Source organism: Halichoerus grypus, chromosome 12 (genome assembly GCF_964656455.1).
Source record: "Halichoerus grypus chromosome 12, mHalGry1.hap1.1, whole genome shotgun sequence".
Taxonomy (NCBI): domain Eukaryota; kingdom Metazoa; phylum Chordata; class Mammalia; order Carnivora; family Phocidae; genus Halichoerus; species Halichoerus grypus.
This window is the reverse complement of record NC_135723.1, coordinates 5,876,393-5,895,877: the sequence shown is the minus strand read 5'-3', so window position 1 is coordinate 5,895,877 and position 19,485 is coordinate 5,876,393. Positions and strand designations below refer to the sequence as shown.

The 19,485-nt window shown below is 36.0% G+C and overlaps 1 long non-coding RNA gene across 2 annotated transcripts in view; it reads left to right on the top strand.

The window, feature by feature from the left end:
* Window positions 1–2,344: 2,344 nt before the first annotated feature.
* The window catches only part of LOC118527311 (uncharacterized), a 79,448-nt gene continuing 62,307 nt past the window's right edge, over window positions 2,345–19,485 (top strand). The window contains exon 1 of one of the 2 annotated variants that reach the window (XR_013442972.1): window positions 2,345–2,405. This is a non-coding gene — a long non-coding RNA (uncharacterized LOC118527311). The remainder of the gene's footprint in view (window positions 2,406–19,485) is intronic. The other variant, XR_013442973.1, reaches the window with a different exon arrangement.

The window sequence follows — 19,485 nt, the reverse complement described above, 5'->3', positions numbered from 1 at the left end:
TTGTCCCCTTGCCTAAGTTCCCTGAGAGCAATTCCATAGCCTCTAGATGTGTGGTAAGCCTGAACCTGCCCCTCAGGCCGAAGCTCCAAGACAAGTAAGTAGGGTTTTTTCACAGGAAGACCGGGGATGTATTTCAATCTTCTGTGTAGTGCCCTTGGAGTGGTAGCCTGCCAATAATGTCTTTTCAATCAGTTCAGAACCTCAGGGCCCAGAATCACAATTGCCCTGGCCACCAGAGCCAGGCAGCCAAAAGCTACCACTTGTGTGGCCTTGGTGGAACTCCAGCTTGGGTGGGGCCAGGAAACAGTGCAGGGGTGGAGTATGCTCCTACCTCTACACTAGCAAGGTGGAGGGAGAATGCAAAAAGTGGTACCTGCCAGAACCTCAGTCCTTACAGAAAATTCTAACAGGTTCTTGCCTCTCTGGTAGATGCTTTAAGATAAGCAAATAAATCTCCTCATAGGGTCTATGCATCTTTCAAATTATTACTTTTGCACTGTTTCCTGGGGTGAGTGAGTCTGCACATAAGCTCTTTAAGAGCAGAATCTCCATCTCCTACAGCTCTATAGTTCTCTCGGACGAGATCCCACTGATTTTCAAAGCCAGATGTTTTGAGTGCTCATCAGTCTGGTGCAGTTCCCAAGAGTTGGGGGTGCCTGGCATGGTGCACAGAGTCCTTAGTCTTCAGAGAGAAGCTCTATATCTGTGAGATTTCCTCCTGATTGTGCGTCACCATGTGGGGAGTGGGTTTTTTGGTGATACTGTGTATCTGCCTCTCCTACCCACCTCCATGTGGCCCTCTTATCCTTTGTTGTGGAGGAGCTATTCAGCTAGTTTTCAATTATTTTTCCAAAGGATGTGTTACATAAGTAGCTGTAGTTTGCCTATGGGGGGAGGTAAATTTATGATCTCCCTTTACCACCATCTTGCACCACCATTAGAACCAAAATATTATCATTTTATTGTGGATTTAGATCTACAACCTACCTGGAATTAATTTGATACAGCGTGAAGAGGTCATGCTTTATTATTTCTTTCTATATGGGTTTTCAATGAAAACCACACCATTTATTGAAAGACTCTTTAATCCACTGCTCTGCAGTGGAAATATGTCAAAACTAAAAATGACTGTATATGTGTGCATCTCTTCCATCAAATTAGTTTTCCAATTTTGTGGTAATGTTAAATGTATTTCATGTGATTTAATATGAAGTCTTGAAATTAGGTACAGTAAATCCATTTATCTTGCATTTTCTTCTGTGAAGGTATCTTGGCTATTCTAGTTTCTATATTTCCATTAAAAAATAGAATCAGCTGGTCAAGTTGAACCAAAAACTTAGAAATAAAAAACCTTTTGAGATGTTTATTTGAGAGTCACTGAATCTATAGACCTATACATTTATGGAATGGGATACACTGATGCCTTTAAAATATTCAGTTTCCCAATATATAAATGTGATATATTCCACCATTTAGTAAACATCTGTAATTTCCCCAATGATATTTATTGTTATTAGCTGAAGAAATATTAGACATTTTATTATAGTTATTCCTAGATATTTGGTGTTTGTGAAGATATCATTTTGAGAATTGTATTTTCAAGTGTTTTTTGTTATACAGAATTAAAATATCTTTTGATTATTAAAGAATCCAGTAAACTTACCAATTTAGGTGTTAATTAAATTATTCTTAAGAATTTTCTACATAAACAATCATATCATTGGTAAATGATGTCAGCTATTATTATTATTTATAATCATTTTACTTTCCATTTCTTTTTCTTGCCGCAATGCATGAAAGAGAAGAGAGCTTCTTTATGAGGCATGAGGGTTAACCATCACTAAAGACACATTTTCAACACTTCTTCATTAAATATTCTGACCATTTTAGGTATATTTTGGAAGTTTACCCAATAAGGGAAGTTCCTATTTAATTTTAGCTTGCAAAGTGTATGTACTCTTAAAAAAAAAAAAAAAAAAAAAAAAAGCAGCTCCATTTTAGAGCAGTTTTAGATTCACAGTAAAATTGAGCCAAAGTGAAGTTCTATATACTCCATTTCTCCACAAATTATACAATCTTCTTCACTATCAACATCCCACAAAATAGTGGTATGTTTATTACAATTAATGAAGCTACATTGACAAATCATTATCATCCAAAGTTCAGTCTTGGTGTTGTACATCCTATGGGTTTTGACAACTGTACAAATAAATGTATCCACCATTGTAGTATCATATGGTGATAATGCTCTAAAAATCTTGTTTTCTGCCTACCCATGCGCTTCCTCTTTCCTAATGCCTGGCAACCACTATTTGACCGTTTCCCTAGTTTTGCCTTTTTAAAAACGTTATGTAGTTGGATTGATACAGTATGCAGTCTTTTCAGAATAATATCTACACTTAGTGGTATGTATTTAAATTTATTTTTTCATGACTTGATAGCTTGTTTCTTTTTAATGCTAAATAATACTCCATTGTCTGAATGTAGCCACAATTTGTTTATTTACTCACTTAAAAGACATCTTGATTGTTTCTGAGTTTGGCTATTATAAACAAAGCTGCTATAAATATCTATGTGCAAGTTTTTGTGTGCACATAAGATTTCGCTCAGTGGGTAAATTCAGAGTGCAATGCTGGATCATATGGTAAGAGTATGTTTATTTTCATAAGAAACTCATAAACTCTCTCCAAGGTGGTTATACCATTTTGGTTTCCCACCAGCAATAAATAAGAGTTACTATTACTACACATTTTTTCTAACATTTGGTATTGCCAATGTTTTAAATTTTGGCTATTCTAATAGGTGTTTAGTGGCATTATTATTGTTTCAGTTTTCAGTTTTGTAATGACATTTAATGTTGGACATCATTCCATGTGCTTACTTGCCATCTATACGTTTTCTTTGCTGAGGTGTCTATTCAGATCTTTGGCCCATTTTTAAGTCCAAATATTTATTATTGTTGAGTTTTAAGAGTTCTTTGGATATTTAGGACAATAGTCCTTTATCTGTTATGTTCTTTGCAAATATATTTTTCCCCAACCTGTAGCTTTTCTTCTCATTCTGTTGATGTTGTTTTTTAAAGAGCAAAAGTTTTCAATATTAATAAAGTCCAGTTTATCAAGTATTTATTTCATGAGCCATGCTCTGGTGTTGCATCAAAAAAGGCATCATCAAACTCAAGGCCAAGTAAGTTTTTGCCTATAATAGCTTCCAAGAGTTTTATAATTTTGCATTTCATATTTAGATCTCTGGTCCATTTGGAGATATTTTTTGTTAATCTACCCTGTGTCTAGATTATTTGTCTGTTTGCTTGTCTCACATGAGGAGACACGTGGTAGTGTCAATACTGAGTTGGATATTGTCTTTTGCCACTTTATATAAATTTCATAATCAATTTGTTGATGTCCACAAAATAAGTTGCCTGGATTTTGATTGGGATTGCAGTAAATCTATAGGTCAAATTAAAAAGAACTGATATCATGAAAATATTGAGTCTTTCTATCCATGGACATAGAAAATTTCTGCATTAATTTCATTATTCTTTGATTTATTTCAGCAGAGATTTGTACCTTTGCTTATGTAAATTTATTACATATTTTATAAGTTTTATACCTAAGTATTTCATTTGCAGGATGCCAATGTAAATATTATGTTTTTAGTTTCAAATTCCACATTTTGGTTGATAGTATACAGGAAAATGACTGAATTTTGTGTATTAACTTTGTATCCTGCAACTTTGATATAATCACTAGTTACAGGAGAGGTTGTTTTTTTTGTTTTTTTTTTTTTTTTCTACATAAGCAATCATGCCATCTGAAAACAGAGTTTTATTTCTGTCTTCCTAATCTATATAAAAATATTTCCTTTTATGGTCTTCATACATTAGCAAGGAGTTGCACTATAGTGTTGTAAAGCACTGGTAAGAAGGCATATCCATGACTTGATCTTGATCTAAGTGGGAAAGTTTCAAGTTTCTCAGCCTTAAGTATGATGGTAGCTGTAGGTTTTTTGTAGGTGTTCTTTATCAAACTGAGTAAGTTTCCTAATTTGCTGAGTTGTTTTTTTTTTTTTATCTTGCATAGGTGTTAGATTTTGTGAAATATTTTCCTTGCATCTAATGATACAGTCATCTGATTTTTCATTTTATGAATGTTGATATGAATTACATTAATTGACTTTCAAATGTTGAATTGGCCCTTAATATCAGAGATAAATCCCATTTGATAATGATGTCTAATATGTCATTGAATTTGATTTGTTAATGTTTTGTTGAGGAGTTTTACACCTATGTTTATGAGAGATACTGGTTTTTAGTTTTCTTGTAATATTTTTGTCTCGTTTTAATATTTGGGTAATACTGGCCTCATAGAATGAGTTAGGAAGTGTTCTTTTTGCTTTTATCATCTGGAATAAACTGTAGACAGTTGGTATAATTTCTTCCTTAAGTGCTTGATACAATACCATTAAACCTATATCAGCCTGGTGCTTTCTATTTTGAAGGTTATTAACTATTGATTTAGTTTCTTGAATAGCTACAGGCCTATTTTTGTGTGACTTTTTGATGAATTGTGTCTTTCAAAGAATTGGTCCACCAACCTAGGTGACTAGGTTAAAAATTTGAGGACATAGTGTTGTTCATAGTACTTGTTTATTATCCTTTTAATGTCCATGAGGTCTGCAGTAGTGTTCCCTCTTTCATTTCTGATATTAGTAAACTGTGTCTTCTCTCTTTTTTATTTGGTTAGCCTGGATTGCCTTTTTTATTAATTCATTTTTTATTTTTAAAAGAACCAGCTTTTGGTTTTATTGATTTTCCAAAGTGATTTCCTGTTTTCAATTTAATTGATTGGTATTTTTATTTCTATTTTTTTTTCTCTTCTAATGTATACATTTAATGTGATTCTTTTCTGTCGCAACACTGCTTTCACTGTTTCTAACAAATATCAATAATCTGTATTTTCATTTTTATTTATTTCAAAATATTTTTCGATTTCAAAGAAATTTTAGTTTTCACCCATGTGTTATTTATAAGTGTAGTATTAAATGTCCAAGTAATTGAGGATTTTCTATCTTTTTGTTATTTATTTATACTATAATTCCATTGTAATCTGAGAACATACATTATATGATTTCAATAGTTTTAAATTTGCTTAGGTATGTTTTATGGGACAGAATGTTTTCTATATAGGTGAATATTCCATGTGAGCTTCAGAAGAATGTGCAAGCTTCTGCTATTGGATGAAGTTGTCTATTGATATCAATTATATTCAGTTGGTTGGTGGTACTATTGAGTTCAGCTATGTCCTTAATGATTTTCTGCCTGCTAGATCTAACCATTTCTTTTTTCTTTAATTTTATTTTATTATGTTATGTCACCATACATTGCATCATTGGTTTTTGATGTAGTTGTCCATGATTCATTGTTTGTATATAACACCCAGTGCTCCATGCATTACATGCCCTCCTTAATACCTATCACCAGGCTAACCCATCCCCCCACCCCCCTCCCCTCTAAAACCCTCAGTTTGTTTCTCAGAGTCCATAGTCTCTCATGGTTCGTCTCCCCCTCTGATTTTCCCCCCTTCATTTTTTCACTTCCTACTTTTTTTTTTAAACAAATAATGTATTATTTGTTTCAGAGGTACAGGTCTGTGATACAACAATCTTACACAATTCACAGCGCTCACCACAGCACGTACCCTCCCTAATGTCTATCACCCAGCCACCCCATCCCTCCCACCCCCCACCACTCCAGCAACCCTCAGTTTGTCTCCTGAAATTAAGAAATCCTCATATCAGTGAGATCATATGATACTTCTCTTTCTCTGATTGACTTATTTTGTTTAGCATAATACCCTCTAGTTCCATCCACGTTGTTGCAAATGGCAAGATTTCATTTTTTTTTTTTTTGATGGCTGCGTAATATTCTATTGTATATATATATACCACCTCTTCTTTAAGCATTCTTCTGTTGATGGACATCTTGGCTCTTTCCATAGTTTGGCTATTGTGGACATTGCTGTTATAAACATTGGGGTGCACATGCCCCTTTGTATCACTACATTTGTATCTTTGGGGTAAATACCCAGTAGTCCAAATTCTGGGTTGTAGGGTAGCTATATTTTCAACCTTCTGAGGAACCTCCATACTGATTTCCAGAATGGCTGCACCAGGTTGCATTCCCACCAACAGTGTAGGAGGATTCCCCTTTCTCTGCATCCTTGCCAACACCTGTTGTTTCCTGACTTGTTAATTTTAGCCATTCCGACTGGTGTGAGATGGTATCTCATTGAGGTTTTGATTTGGATCTCCCTGATGCCGTGTGATGTAGAGAACTTTTTCATGTGTCTGTTGGACATTTGGATATCTTCTTTGGAGAAATGTCTGTTCATGTCTTCTGCCCATTTCTTGATTGGATCATTTGTTCTTTGGGTGTTGAGTTTGAAAAGTTCTTTATAGATTTTGGATACTAGCCCTTTATCTGATATGTCATTTGCAAATATCTTCTCCCATTCTTTTTGTTGTCTTTTGGTTTTGTTGACTGTTTCCTTTGATGTGCAAAAGCTTTTTATCTTGATGACGTCCCAATAGTTCGTTTTTGCCCTTGCTTCCCTTGCCTTTGGTGACATTTCTAGGAAGAAGTTGCTGGGGCTCAGATTGAAGAGGTTGCTGCCTGTGTTCTCCTCTAGGATTTTGAAGGATTCCTGTCTCACATTTAGGTCTTTCATCCATTTGAGTCTATTTTTGTGTGTGGTGTAAGGAAATGGTTCAGTTTTATTCTTCTGCATGTTCATCAGGGATATTGGTCTGTCGTTCTCCTTTATGATGGGGTCTGTGTCTGGTTTTGGGATCAAGGTAATGCTGGCCTCATAAAATGAGTTTGGAGGTTTTCCTTCCAGTTCTATTTTTTGGAACAGTTTCAGAAGAATAAGTATTAATTCTTCTTTAAATGTTTGGTAGAATTCCCCTGGGAAGCCATCTGGCCTTGGGCTCTTGTTTGTTGGGAGATTTTTGATGACTGCTTCAATTTCCTTAGTGGTTATGGGTCTGTTCAGGTTTTCTATTTCTTCCTGGTTCAGTTTTGGTAGTTGATACATCTCTAGGAATGCATCCATTTCTTCCAGATTATCTAATTTGCTGGCATATAGTTGCTCATAATATGTTCTGATAATTGTTTGTATTTCTTTGGTGTTGGTTGGGATCTCTCCTTTTTCATTCATGATGTTATTTATTTGGGTCATTTCTCTTTTCTTTTTGTTAAGTCTGGCCAAGGGTTTATCAATCTTGTTAATTCTTTCAAAGAACCAGCTCCTAGTTTCATTGATCTGTTCTACTGTGCTTTTGGTTTCTATTTCATTGATTTCTGCTCTGATCTTTATTATTTCTCTTCTCCTGCTGGGTTTAGGCTTTATTTGCTGTTCTTTCTCCAGCTCCTTTAAGTGTAGGGTTAGGTTGTGTATTTGAGACCTTTCTTGTTTCTTGAGAAAGGCTTGTATTGCTATATACTTTCCTCTTAGGATTGCCTTTGCTGTATCCCAAAGATTTTGAACAGTTGTGTTTTCATTTCCAGTGGTTTCCATGAATTTTTTTAATTCTTCTTTAGTTTCCTGGTTGACCCATTCATTCTTTAGTAGGATGCTCTTTAGCCTCCAAGTATTTGAGTTCTTTCTGACTTTCCTCTTGTGATTGAGTTCTAGTTTCAAAGCATTGTGGTCTGAAAATAGGCAGGGAATGATCGTAATCTTTTGGTACCGCTTGAGACCTGATTTGTGACCTAGGATGTGATCTATTCTGGAGAATGTTCCATGGGCACTAGAGAAGAATGGGTATTCTGTTGTTTTGGGATGGAATGTTCTGAATATATCTATGAAGTCCATCTGGTCCAGTGTGTCATTTAAAGTCTTTATTTCCTTGTTGATCTTTTGCTTAGATGATCTGTCCATTTCAGTGATGGGTCTTGTTTTTTTATCCAATCTGATACCCTGTGTCTCTTCATTGGGGCATTTAGACCATTTACATTCAGGGTAACTATTGAAAGATATGAATTTAGTGCCATTGTATTGCCTGTAAGGTGACTGTTACTGTATATCGTCTCTGTTCCTCTCTGGTCTATATTACTTTTAGGCTCTCTCTTTGCTTAGAGGACCCCTTTCAATATTTCTTGTAGGGCTGGTTTGGTGTTTGCAAATTCCTTTAGTTTTTGTTTGTCCTGGAAGCTGTTTACCTCTCCTATTTTCAATGACAGCCTAGCTGGATATCGTATTCTTGGCTGCATATTTTTCTCATTTAGTGCTCTGAATATATCCTGCCAGTCCTTTCTGGCCTGCCAGGTCTCTGTGGTTAGGTCTGCTGCCAATCTAATGTTTCTACCATTGTAAGTTACAGACCTCTTGTCCTGAGCTGTTTTCAGGACTTTCTCTTTGTCTCTGAGACTCGTAAGTTTTACTATTAGATGTCTGGGTGTTGACCTATTTTTATTGATTTTGAGAGGGGTTCTCTGTGCCTCCTGGATTGTGATGCCTGTTTCCTTCCCTACATTAGGGAATTTCTCTGCTCTAATTTACTCCAATATACCTTTTGTCCCTCTCTTTTTTTCTTCTTCTTCTGGGATCCCAATTTTTCTAATATTGTTTCATCTTATGGTGTCACTTGTCTCTCTGATTCTCCCCTCATGATCCAGTAGTTGTTTATCTCTCTTTTTTTCTCAGCTTCTTTATTCTCTATCATTTGGTCCCCTATATCACTAATTCTCTCTTCTGTCTCATTTATCCTAGCAGTTAGAGCCTCCATCTTTTATTGCACCTCATTAATAGCTTTTTGTATTTCGACTTGGTTAGATTTTAGTTCTTTTTTTTCTCCAGAAAACATTTCTCTAGTATCTTCCATGCTTTTTTCAAGCCCAGGTAGTATCTTTATAATCGTCATTCTGAACTCTAGTTCTGACATCTTACTAATGTCTGTATTGATTAGGTCCCTGGCAGTCGGTACTGCCTCTGTTCTTTTTTTTGAGGTGAGTTTTTCCATCTTGTCATTTTGTCCAGAGGAGAATAGATGAATGAGAGAACAAAATGCTAACAGGGTAACAGCAACCCCAGAAAAATATACACTAAACAAATCAGAAGAGACCCGAAACTGGGGGAAAAAGAACAGGAAAGAAAGAAAAAAAAAAAAGAATATGATCAAATATAATGAGGCTGGTGAATGGATCAGTGCCACACACTAGATTTTGGGCATATTTTGGTCTGTTAGAAGAAACTGCCTCCCAAAATTTTGAAGAAAGAAAAGCTTATATATATATAAAAATAAGGATAAATACAATGAAGGGATGGAATATGACTGTAAGGATGGAAATTACAAAAGATTTTATAGAAGGAATTGATAAGAATTTGGTTGAAAAAAGAAGAGAAATTTGAAAAAAAAAAAAAAGGGAGAGAATGTGATCAGACAGGAGACTAGAACAAAGCCATACACTAGAGATTTGGGGTATATTTTGGTCTGTTAGAAGAAACTGTATCCCAAAATTTTAAAAGAGAGAACAACTTTTATATATACAAAAAATAAGGTTAAGTATAATGAAGGGTAGAATATGACTCTAAAAATGAAAAATGAAAATGATTTAAAAAAAAGAGATTGATAAGATGTTGGTTGAAAAAAGGAAAAAGAAAAATTCAAAAAGAAGTAGAAAAAGAGAAAAAGAAAATTAAAAAAATTAACTTTGAAAGACTAAAGAATCATGGTAAAAAGGCCCTGAATTCTATGTGCAGTATTCTCCTAGTGCTGGAGTTCTGCTGTTCTCGTTGATCGGTAAACTTGGTCTTGGCTGGCTGTTCTTGCTGATCTTCTGGGGGAGGGGCCTGTTGCAGTGATTCTCAAATGTTTTTGCCTGAGGCGGAATTGCACCACCATTGCCAGGGTCCGGGCTAAGTAATCTGCTCCGGTTTGCTCTTGAGAGCTTTTGTTCCCTGCAAGCTTTCCGTACTGCTTTGGAGGATGAGAAAGAAAATGGCCACCTCCTAGTCTCCACCCCAGAGACTCCTCAGTGAGCCCTCAGAGAAAAGCAGTCAGTCACTCCTGTCTCCCTGGTCCCCGGCCGTACTCCATGCTCACCCAGCCTGTGATGGATCATTCCTATCTCTGGCACATGACCCTGTGTGGAGTCTCCAAACCCAACAGATTCCTGTGGTGCACTCCTGAGCCGCTCCTCCTGGGGGAGGAACAGGAGTCTCCCCGGATCTGTCGCTTGTTGGGTCCCTGCTGGAAGAGCAGTGGCCTGACTGTGCCGCGGATCACAGTTTATGGCAACCCGGAGCTGAGACCCCACTCCTCAGCTCTGTCTTTGCAGCTGGCTTTCCTGCTCTGATACTTGGGAGCTCTGCCGCACTCTGGCACCCCCAGTCTTTCGGTGACCCCAAGGGTCCTGAGACCACACTGTTCCAGCGAGTGTTCCACCCCCACTTAGCCACTGGAGTGACATCCCTCGGTGGATCCAATTTTGTGCTCCACTGCTCTATCACTTGCCGGTATCCAGCTCCCGCCCCTCGTGGTCTATCTTCCCAAGTATCGCCTTGGATTCACTTCTCCACATGTCCTACCTTCCAGAAAGTGGTCGCTTTTCTGTTCAGAGAGTTGCTGCTATTCTTTTCTTCAATCTCCTGTTGAGTTCATAGGTGTTCAGAATGGTTTGATACCTATCTAGCTTAATTCCTGGGACCAGATGAAATTTAGGTCTCCTACTCCTCTGCCATCTTGCTCCTCCCCTAGATCTATCTATTTCTGATTAAAGGACGTTTAAGTCTCCAACTATGGTAGTAGATTTATTTATTTCTTCTTGAAGTTCTATCAGTTTTTGCCTCACTTATTTTGATGCTCTGTAAGGTACATATGCATTAAGGATTATTATGTCTTTTTGTAGTATTGACCCCTTTTTTTGTAATGTAGTGTCCTTGATAAATTTTCTGGCTTTGAAGTCTACTCTGTCTGAAATTAATTTAGCTATTTCTACTTTCTCTTGATTAGTGTTAGCATGACATATCTTTTTCTATCCCTTTACTTTTCACCTATATATGTCTTTATATCTTGAGTAGGTTTTTCATAGTCAACATATAATTGAGTCTTGTGAATTTGATCCACTCTGACAATATCTGTCATTTAATTGGTATATTTGGACCACTTATGTTTAAAATGATTTTTGATATTTGGGTTAATATCTACCATACATATTACTATTTTCTATTTGTTGCTCTTGTTCTTTGTCCTCATTTTTGTCTTCCACATTTTCCTACTTCTTGTAGTTTTAATTGATCATTTTGTATTATTTCATTTTCTTTCCTTTACTAGTATATTAATTTTATTTCTTTTTTTTTATTTTACTTTTTGAAGTGGTTGACCACTTCACAATATATATTTATAACTGATCCAAGCCCACTTTCAAATAACATTATACTGCTTCACAGGTAGGGCAAGTATCTTATAATAATGATATATTTCTAATTCCTTTCTTATATTCCTCGTATATTTGCTGTCATTCATTTCACTTATACATAGGCATCTATATCTATATCTATATCTATATCTATATCTATAATCATATATAATCAAATACATGGATGATATCATTTTGAACAAATTATTATATATTAGCTCAATTATGAAAAAAAAAAAACACAGAAGTTTTTATTTTACAATCTCCAGTGCTCTTTTATCTTCATGTAGATGTGATCTGTCTGAAGAACTTCTTAAATATCTTGCAAGGCAGGTCTACTAACAAAAGAAATCTCTTAACTTTTGTTTGTCTGAGAAAGACTCTATTTCCTTTAAATATTTATTTATTTGTTTGAGAGAGAGAGAGCACAAGTGGTGGGGGCAGACGGAAAGGGAGAGAAAGAAAGAAGCAGACTCCCTGCTGAGCATGGAGCCCTATGTGGGCCTTGATCTCATTACCCTGAAATCATGACCTGAGCCAAATTAAGAATGGGCCACTTAACTGACTGAGCCACGCAGGGTCTCCTCTCCTTTTCTTTTAAAGGATAATTTGACAAAGTATAGAATTCTGGGTTGCTGGTTTTTTGGGGTTTTTTTTCCTCTCTCTCATTACTTTAAATATTTCACTCCATGTTCTTCTTGCTTTCATAAATTCAATGGAGATGTTAGATGCAATTCTTATTTTTGTTCCCCTAAAAAAAAGTGTTTCCCCTTCAGGTTCTTTGAAGATATTTTTCTTTATCTTTGATTTTCTGCAATTTGAATATGATATACATAAGTGGAGGTGGGTTTTTTTGGCATTTATTGTGTTTGATGTTCTCGGGTCCCTGAATCTGTGGTTCAAGTCTGATGATAATTTAGGGCTTTCTTTGTAATTCTCCCTTCAAATATTGCTTTTGTTCCTTTGTATCTTCTTTTTCCTTTTGATATTTCTGTTACTCACATGTTATACTTTTTGTAGTTGTCTCACAGTTCTTGGATAAACTTCTTTTTTCAGTCTTTCTTCCCTTTACTTTTTATATTTGAAAATTTCTGTTGACATTCTCATGCTAAGATTCTTTCCTCAGACATTTCCAGTCTACTAATGAGCCAGTCAAATGCATTATTTATTTCTGTCAGTGATTTTCATCTATGGCATTTCTTTTTAGTTCTTTCTTAGGATTTTCATCTCCCTGTTTGCATGCTGTATACTTTTTCCTTTAGAGGCCTTAGTATATTAATTAAGGTTGTTTTATATCCTCAGTCTTATAACTCCAACATCCCTGTGAAATCTGAGTCTAATACTGATGCTTGCTTTGTGTCTTCAAACTGTATGTCTGGCCTTTTACTATGCCTTGTAATTATTTTGTTAAGAGACAAACATAATGTACCTGCTACTACTTCCTTCAGAGGTTTCTGCTCCAGTAAGTTATGATTCTCTGTATCTGTTTGTCTATCTCTAACTTGGGGGACTGCGGTTTGCCCTGTCACCTTACTTGTCTGCTGAATCTAAGAATAGTTGCTGATTTTCAGTTTATTTAGCTTCTTGCTTTTTCTTAGGATAAAGTGATGACTTCTAACATCATTACATCCCATTAAAGCCTTAAAACCCTTAGTATATTAATTATATTTTTAAATGTTAGTGTGATAGTTTCAACATTTTACCTCATATCTGACTCTACTTCTGATGCTTGTTCATTCTCTTTAAACCATGTTTTTGTTTTTGTTTTTTAATCTTTTAGTTTTAGTACACCTTGTAATTTGTTCTTGATAACTGGACATGATGTACTAGGTAAAAAGAACTGCAGTAAACAGACCTTTAGGAATGTAGTAGTAAGGTATGGGGAGAGGAAGCATTTTATAGTCCTATGAGTAGGTCAGCCTTTTGGTGAACCCGTGACCCTAGTTTGTTTGACTGAATTTTTCTTAGTTCCACACCCCTTACCCCCCACCTTAGGTGGGACAGGATGGCTAGAATGGGCTGGAGTTGGGTCTTTCCCTTACCCCAGGTAAGTTAGGCTCTGATAAAATCCAAGCAGGTTAGGCTCTTATAAAATAATTTCTCCTGATGGCAGACCTTGTTAAGAACAAAATGCTCTGGGGTACTTCAAAATGGTGACTTTTTTCTTCTGTCTGTCTCCCTGCTACAAGTGATTTTTTTTGATACTGGGATATTTTGGATATTTTATCACAAAAATCTAGATCTTATTTAATCTTTATATTTAGCAGTCAGTCCCCCTGTTAAGGTGTAGTAATAGAGATGGGTAGATGTGTATGCTTAGCTTTCTGCCAGGCCTGCCAAAACTGTTGCAGCAAAAGTGGGACCCTGATTCATATTGCTTCATTGCAGATGAATGGGATGGATGTGAATGCCACACCCACCACCACTTGGTCCCACTAATACCAGGGAGAGGGAACACGGTGGACTGATTCATACTTCTTGTTGCTATAGTGTTGGTGCAAAAGCTTAGCCTCTTTGTCCCCAATAATACCAGAGGAAATGAAGGTAAAAGTGGGTTACCAATTAGCCCCACCTCCCATGACCTTTTTAATTTCTTTGATTGCTGGATAGGCCAAGGCTTAACTTTTCACTGCTCTGCTGATACCAGGGGTGGAAGGGAGTGTTCATTAGCCCTGCCTCATACCGCTTCACTTCAGTCTTATTGCTGCTGGGTGGTAGGGAGATTTATCTCCCACTAAGCCCAGGTGACTCTTAGGGGGTGGGAGTGATCCTAGTGCTGACTAGCTTTTCCTTGCACTGTGATGTCTTGTTGCTGCCAGGAGGGGGTAGAAGCTCAGGTTGCCACTGGGCTCTGCTGACCATCCCTAGTGGGGAATCAGATCATTACTTACTTCTACCAGGCATGGGTGGATTATCAGCTCCCTCTCATCCCTACTGACTCTACTTCAGCAAGTGAATCAAAGCTTTCACTGGGCAGGGCATGGAAGATCAGCTCTCTGTTCAGCAATGCTGATGCTACTCTACTGGGGGAGTTGGATCAGTGTTGGTTTCTCTTAATTGGAAGATGAGAGGATAGCAACCTGTTCACTCTTGCTGATAGCTCTGGAGGAAGAAATAAGAGGACTACCATCTGTTCCCATGGGTCAGGGTCCTGGGATGAAAAACCAGTTCCCAGATGAAACCGTGGTAATAGTAAAGGGCAGTTTTTCATTAGCACTTGGATGGCATAAGGTGGATATTGCCAAAAATGTTATCTGTTCTGTTGGGCCACTGTTTCCAAGTTCTCTGGCAAGAGGATATAGACTTTTCTTGGCACTTTTTTTTTCCTATTCCTGTTGTGGAATCTAATTTGGAGGCTTCTTGGGTGCCATATCTGGTATACATGGGAGCCAAAAAGAAAACTCAGTGAACACTCCTTTCTGTTGGTCCTTAAGTCCTGAGGCCCGTAAGTGACTGCTTGCTCCTTTCCACATTTCAGAGTCTTCTTATATCTGTTTGCTGTGTTATGATCAGGGATTTTTAGTTACAAGAAGAAGTTAATGAGTAATTCTTGATGAATTTATGATAATTTCCTTAGTGATATCTGAATTTTAGAGAATTTACACATATTTTTAAATGTCAATTTTAGTATGTTATTTAAAAAAACACATTTGGGCAACAGCTGCAAAACTAGACCTTTATTTATAATTATAATCCCATAAAAAAACACAAGATAATTCACTGGGAACATGAAGACTTCATAGTTAATAACATTAATCACTGAGATTAAAATGTCCATTCTTGGAAGGAAAAAGGTAGAGAGCAGGGGAGTAGGGAGCGTTGGGGATATTTGGGGCAATAAGGGAAGCTGGTGCATGTGGAACAATGCCAAAAACATGGACTTCAGTAGCAGATGAATCTGAACTTGAATCTATCTTCACTTCTGCTTAATTAATTCCTTATATGCATTTTATTATACCCTTTAATTCAATATTTTCATTTGTACAATAAAAATAAAAATTTGAGACAGTTTGCTTACAGTAATGGTTTCTTTCCCAAATCCATACACTCAACAGGAATTTTCTGTTGCATTATGGAAAAAAATGGTTTAGCTTTGGTTTAATGTATTGCCCTCACTTCATCTATACCTTCCATCTCCACTCAGTCTTATTATGGGGTAAGGATTCTTGGCAGCAACTCTGCTTGGCAACCAGCACTACAGGAGAGGGGAGAATGCAAATATGTAAAACATCTTCCTGAAATATGAAATTGCACCACACATTAATTCCTGTCCAAGACCCTCCCCACAACCAGTTTGGGAATGAAAAACATCTCGTGTTTTACAACTACATTTGGTATTACAAAAACATGCGACTCTATAAAAAAAAATGTGTGCTGCAAAACCCTTTCATGCTGTCCAGGAAGCTGTATCACAGAACTGATAATAAAACTAGAGCTAGGCTCATTTCCAGTAACTTAATGAGTTTTCTGAGCTGCTATGATGAGCAAAGTATCCTTAAATAGGAAGATAGAGTTACTTGGAAAACCTATGCTGATTTTTATCTTCTGACTAGTTGTCTGCAGTGCACCCTAACACATTTTCTCAGATGTTGCCTTTATAGCATGTAAATTATGACCATTGAAAGAGTGCATTCACTCATAGTGTTATTGGTTTTCCCATTTTTAAACAAGCTATCCTGCATCTAATATTGTGGTGGTTTTGAATAACCACCTACAGGTCACCTGACAAAGCTACACTTGTTACATTATTACCAATTGCAAAGGCAGTTTTTCAAATCCTTTTGTGGTATAACACTCTTTCTCCTTCTCTTAAAAATGCCCAAACATAAAAAGGAACAATAAATACTCTAGGCTATAATAAACACTTAATTTGCTCATTCTAGATGTAAATTTACATAGATTGCTGAGATAAAATTGGCATTTTAATTATAGATTGCAAAGGAAGAAGGCCATATTTCATTGAATATTTCCAAGTTCTTGCATTTAAATGGCATTGCACATAGAGGAGCCCAATCAGTCATTCCTGGAGGCTTGATGATCTTGGATAAATGTGGAAATTCACACTTCTAAATAATTAGTTTAAGTATCATTAAGCCTTCTAAAACCCATTTCTGCTTATTATAGTTTACATATTAAAATGTATTTACTGAGGTTTTGGATTATTTCAAGTGTGAGAGAAAAAGACCAGGCAATAGATTAAAAATATATTAAGCTACTAGTATGTCAACTGATGCAAACTTCCAACTGCCCACCTCTCCAATTTTGCAGCTTTTTACTTGTCCCTGTGGCCACACTTCTATTGTGCTCGAGCATATGCAGAGTATACTATAAAGTCTATATTGCTTCTGAACACATGGATATTTATTGTTCAACACATGAAACATGAAGAAAATCTCCGCTAAGGGATTTGTAAATCAAGTACTGAATAATGCTGAGACTCTGCTTCAACTGGTTGAGGTTTGCTTACATATCATGGTCTATGTTTCTACTTGTGGGAGTATAGAATCAATGATGTCCTTTGAAACTTAGTCACCTCTGGATCAAAATTGCAATTCCACTTCTAGGTAAAAATTGCAATTCCACTTCTTCCAACTTTCACAGAAACATCCAAGGAAATAAAGAATATTAAAGCTCACAAATTTAAAATTTTAGACCAAAGATGTTTAGAATAAATAAATGTTATGCATAAGGTAGATAGAAATAAGTTAATAAAACTTTGTTCAGGTTTAATTCATTAAGAGCTTCTTAGAGAAAAAATGATAACTATAAAATGAATTGTATGTCTCCATCATGAGTGTCCTGATTATGAAATTTGAGATTCATTTCAGTAGTACTCAAAATGTTACCTTCAGGTAATTCAGAACACTTTTGGGGATTTCACAGGTGAAAATTGCTTTTATATCAATACTAAGACATCGTTTGCCATTTTCCTGTGCTGGCATTTTCTCTGATGTTATCAAAACAGTGGTTGGAGCACCTTAGCAAAAATCAATGGCAACAAATTACAAGTTGTCATTAGTTTCTTAGTTGTCATCTACTTGGAATTTTAAATAAAGAAAATTATGGAGGCAGCCAGTGTCCATCAGTATGGGTGGATAAAGAAGATGTGCTATATATATAGGAATAGTACTCAGCCATAAAAAGAATGAGATCTTGCCATTTGCCACAACATGGATGAAGTTAGAGAATAGCATACTAAGCAAAATCAGTCATCAGGAGAAAGACAAATACCATATGATTTCACTCATATATGGAATTTAAGAAACAAAAGAAATGAGCAAGAGAAAAAAAAATGAGAGAGGCAAACCAAGAAACAGACTCTTAACTAGAAAACAATCTGATGGTTACCACAGGGGAGGTGGGTAGGGGGATTGGTGAAATAGGTGATGGGGATCAAGAGGGCACTTGTGTGAGGACCAGGTATTTTATGGAAGTGATAAATCACTAAGTTCTACACCTGAAACTAATATTGCACCATATGTTAACTAGCTGGAATTTAAAGAAAAATTTTAAAGGAATTACATTGATCTTGTTAAAGCAATAAAAGTTCCTTTTTTTAAAAAAAGAAATTATCCCTGGATGAATATGCTTTTTATATATCTGTTGTAACAAAATGGGACTACAGATGAAACACTTCTGTGGCACAGTATTTATCTCAATGAAAAGCACATGTAGATTGAGTTATCCACTAAACTAGCTGATTCTTTCAGAGAATGACATTTTACATTGAACTAACAAATGGCATAAAAGCTAAGGTCTGAATAACCTTATTCAGACTTGGATATTTAAAACGATTTTTCCTGAAAATCAATAGCATGAGCCTGTAACTTATAGGAAAACAACTAGCAGTATTTGTTGTCAATGATAAAATTCTAGATTTCAAAGGAAAATACTAGAATTTTTGATAATTTGAATTGGCCACCATAAAATAAACAGTATACCAAAATTTACAAAGACTTTCTTCCAAGTTTATTGAGAGACAACTGACACAACACTCTGTAAGTTTAAGATGCATAATGTGATGATCTGATTCACTTAAGTACTACAAAATGATTACCAAAATAGGGTTAGTTGACAGCTCCATCACCTCACAAAATTACTACTTCTTTTTGTGATGAGAACACTTAAGATCTACTCTCTTAAAAAATTTCAAACACATAATACAGTGTGTTAACTATAGTCACCATGCTGTACATTAATCCACAGAACTTGTTCATGTTACTAGAAGTTTGTACTTTGACCAACATCTCCCCATTTCCCCCAACACCATCCACTGACAACCACCATTATTCTCTGTTTCTATGAGTTCAGCCTTTTTTAGATTTCCACACATAGGTGAGTTCACACAGTATTGTTCTTTCTATTTCAGACTTATTTCACTTAGCATAATGCCTTCAAAATCTTTCATGTATTTGCAAATGACAAGATTTTCTTCCTCATGGTTGAATTATATATGTGTAAAATCACAATTCTTTACCCATTTATCTATAGGCAGGCACTTAGGTTGCTTCCCTCTCTTGGCTATTGTGAATAATGCTGCAATAAACATAAGAATGCAGATACCTCTTCAAGACTCTGATTTTATTTCTTTTACCCAGAAGTAAGAATGCTGAATTATATTGTAGTTCTATTTTTAATTGTTCAAGGAACTTTCACACTGTTCTCCATAGTGGCTGAACCAACTTAACATTCCCACCAACAGTGCACAAGGGTTCCTTTTTCTCCACATCCTTGCCAATAGTTGTCATCTTTTGTCTTCTTGATTATACCCACTCTAACATGTGTGAGGTAATATCTTATTTTGGTTTTGTTTTGAATTCTCCTGATGATTAGTGATGTTGATGTCACTAATTTTCATTTACCTTCTGGCCATTTGTATGTCTTCTTTGGAAAAAAAAAAAAAACAACTATCCAGGTTCTTCACCACTTTTTCACTGGGTTATTTGTTTTATTGCCATGAGTTGTATGAGTCTTATATATGTTGGATATTTACTCCTTATCAAGGAGGTGGGATTGCAAATACTTTCTCTTATTCTGTATGTTTGTCTTTCATTTTACTGATT